Source organism: Lathyrus oleraceus, chromosome 7 (assembly GCF_024323335.1).
Source record: "Lathyrus oleraceus cultivar Zhongwan6 chromosome 7, CAAS_Psat_ZW6_1.0, whole genome shotgun sequence".
Classification (NCBI taxonomy): Eukaryota; Viridiplantae; Streptophyta; class Magnoliopsida; order Fabales; family Fabaceae; genus Lathyrus; species Lathyrus oleraceus.
The window spans coordinates 225,457,977-225,461,890 of record NC_066585.1 but is presented as its reverse complement, the minus strand read 5'-3'; positions in this window follow the sequence as shown (position 1 = coordinate 225,461,890).

Sequence of the window (3,914 nt, the reverse complement as noted above, 5' to 3'; positions counted from 1 at the left end):
AAGAGTCTCCAAAGGGAATAAATCCATTGGAAAGACTCGAGCTGACTCAAAGATGCATGTATTGGGGAATATGCCAACACAGTAAAAGGCGATCCACAACAGATACCTCGCTGGGGATGTCTAAAAAGACTCTCCTGGGGAAGCAGCGGGATGAGGTGTTACCGGTTACTGGGTAACAAGCTCAATGAGACATGTGATCTGATCACCGGTATAAGGGTGAGAGAACAACAAGCTCGGGAAGAATGAATATCTAAGACCGGTATAAGGGTGAAAGATATCAATCAACCAAATCATCTGAGGAAGACCTAAAAGGTATATCTCAACTCAGGAAAATCTGACTCCACAGGGGACCAAAGTCATAATAGGGAGCAGAAGGAAGGAACACCAGGGATACCGGTTACTGGGCATATCATAGGTGACCAACCAAAGCATGAATTGGGGAATAATCCCAAAACACTCATCATCCAAAAAGAGGGCAGAATGCAAACTCGATTATGGGATGGACATTCGATTCCAAAACAGGGATACGAATCTTACTCAACTGGGGAAGAACAAAAGGCTTCGACCAAAGAGTGCATGAGATATATTATCTATTACCGTCAGAACATAGATAATATACTCGCATGGAAGATTATCCACAACCGGTTACTGGGTTAATAAAGGATAAATCGACCGAAAGAGAAAGGCATCGGGATACCAGGACTAGGTATATAATGATGACCAATCAAGGGGAGCAACAAACATCACCGGCAAACAGTAAATGAAAGAGGACCCGCTGGGGATAAAATTGCTTAATCAGAGCAATTATCCAAAAGAAGGAGGGAATATCAATACCGAATATTGGATAATGATAAACGTCAAAGAGGGGATTACATCTACCGGATACTGGGTAGAAAACCACGGAAGAGTAACCGTCATCAACTAGGATGAACAACAATGGTTAACTCTGCAAAGGGGGGAAAATAGGGTTTACAACTACCGGTATAAGGGTAGAAAACCACAAACTCTGCTGAGGATAAGGTGAATAATTATTGATTACTGAGCAATTATTCATTTACCACAGGGAAACACCAGAGACAGTCACGAGAGGCCAATTTAGGATCAAACCAAAAAGGCAAACTGAATCGAGACTCATCCTAATGAGGATATAACTCAATAAGGCAACCCATCCCAATATATATGTTGGGAGGAAGCAGAAACAACTGTCGCCCACGAGGATATAACTCAGTGGGGAATGCGGAAGGAAAGATAAACACTTTTTGCTTAAAGGGGTTGACTCTATATTGAGGGATCAGACACACACATCTGCTTGAGGAAATATATATCGCCAAATAGCAGGAGACAACAAACAACGATATATGACAAAGAATGCAACATGAATATCTGAATGTTATACTTATGCATGTATATGCGTGATTTATGTTTGATGAATGCTGACAAACAGACATATCTAACACACACAGGTCTAGGAATCAACCACCCGGTACTACATCTCAAGAGAAGGAGCCAGGATCACCGGAGAATATCCAATCTGCCGGGGATCAGAGATACCAGGAAACAACAATATCTCTGCAGGGGATAACATCATCACAGATAAAATTCATCACACCAACAACTCTACTGGGGATCTATCTGAGGAAATGAAGGAATTCTGGGGATCAACCACCAAATACCGAACCTTCCAGAGAGGACACTTCTGCTGAAGAGGAAAGAGCACTACTCTGCTAAAAGGAGGGGAGGTGAATAACCTCAACAAGCACTCCACTCGGTGGAATAACCCATAACAATATTCTGGGAGAAGAGGATACAATCATGCCAGGGAGATGAGAAAATGTCTTACCCTGTTGGGGATCATGCCACCCTTGGGAGAGCACTGAGGATCCCTTAAGTATCCTTTCATCATTGTGAATGTTCACTTTGTTTAAAAACAATTTGTGAAAAATTTGTTTGTTTATGACAATGATATTTTCTCAACTAAAACATGCAAAACATTTGTTGAATAGAAACAAATAAGAGTGCAAATAATTGGATAAAGGCTCAAATTTATTTGATAGAATGGTAGTCTGCAAATGGCAAGACCCCATAGATCTTTTACAAGTTTGAAAGTGGTGATATATATTGGAAAAGGGCTACATTGAACATAATGACCATTTCTCCACCAATTCTGAATTCGATGTATTCGAAGCTTTGGTTGACAACGAATGAACAAGAATCTCTGAAGGATGACAGTTGTAGAACACAGTCTTGTCAGGATGCAGTTACTTGCCAAATCCCTAATTTTTGCCTAGATTGCCCTAGGATGAGGTACTCAATCTAGCGGGATACACATATTCATTTCTTATGTCTCTAACTTTTGCCTAGATCGCCCTTTCGGGTTTTCAATCCACCGAGACACTCATTTTTGCCTAAGCCACCCTTTCGGGTTTTCAACCTAGCGAGCTATTCTGTTTTTATTTTTAGGCGAAGTATTTCTTGACTGCATCTGAATTCACAGGACGAGTGAAATCCTCCCCATCCATAGTTATAAGTATCAAAGCACCGCCTGAAAAGGCTCTCTTAACAACATATGGACCTTCATAGTTTGGAGTCCACTTGCCCCTGGAATCGGGCGCGAAAGACAAGACTTTCTTGAGCACAAGGTCACCTTCTCGGAATACACGAGGCTTGACCTTCTTATCAAAAGCTTTCTTCATTCTCTGCTGATATAACTGACCATGGCACATGGCAGTCAATCTCTTCTCTTCAATCAAATTCAGCTGGTCATAGCGACTCTGAACCCATTCAGCATCAGTCAACTTGGCCTCCATCAAGACTCTCATTGATGGGATCTCCACCTCTACTGGGAGTACGACCTCCATGCCATAAACAAGAGAGAAAGGGGTTACCCCTGTTGAAGTGCGGACAGATGTACGATATCCATGCAAAGCAAATGGCAGCATCTCATGCCAATCTTTGTACGCAACAACCATCTTCTGGATAATTTTCTTGATATTCTTATTAGCAGCTTCAACAACCCCATTCATCTTGGGTCTATAAGGAGAAGAATTATGGTGTGCAATCTTGAACTCGTTACACAACTCTTTCATCATCTTGTTATTCAAGTTAGATCCATTATCAATAATGATCTTATCTGGCACACCATAACGGCATATGAGTTGATTCTTGATAAACTTCACGACCACCTGCCTGGTCACATTTGCATATGATGCCGCTTCAACCCACTTAGTGAAGTAATCAATTGCTACGAGAATAAATCTGTGTCCATTGGACGCTTTCGGCTCTATCATGCCAATCATTTCAATTCCCCACATAGAGAAAGGCCATGGTGATGAAATTACATTCAGAAGTGTCGGGGGAATATGAATCTTATCCGCATAAATCTGACACTTATGGCATTTCTTTACATATTTGCAGCAGTCAAACTCCATTGTCATCCAATAGTAGCCTACTCTCAACATCTTTTTAGCCATGGCATGTCCATTGGAATGGGTACCAAATGAACCCTCATGGACCTCAGTCATCAACAGGTCTACTTCGTGTCTATCCACGCACCTGAGCAGAACCATGTCAAAATTTCTCTTATAAAACACTTCTCCATTAAGGTAGAAACTGCCTGACAATCTTCTCAAAGTCTTCCTATCTTTCACAAATGCTTCAGGCGGATAAACCTGGTTCTGGAGGAAGTACTTGATGCCATAATACCATGGTTTATCATCCTTCACTTCTTCGACTGCAAATACATGAGCTGGTCTATCCAAGCGCATCACGGTGATATTGGGAACTTCATTCCACATTTTAACCACAATCATCGAAGCAAGCGTAGCAAGAGCGTCTGCCATCCGATTCTCATCTCGAGGAATATGATGGAAGTCAACCTCAGTAAAGAACGTTGAAATCCTCCTCGCATAATCCCT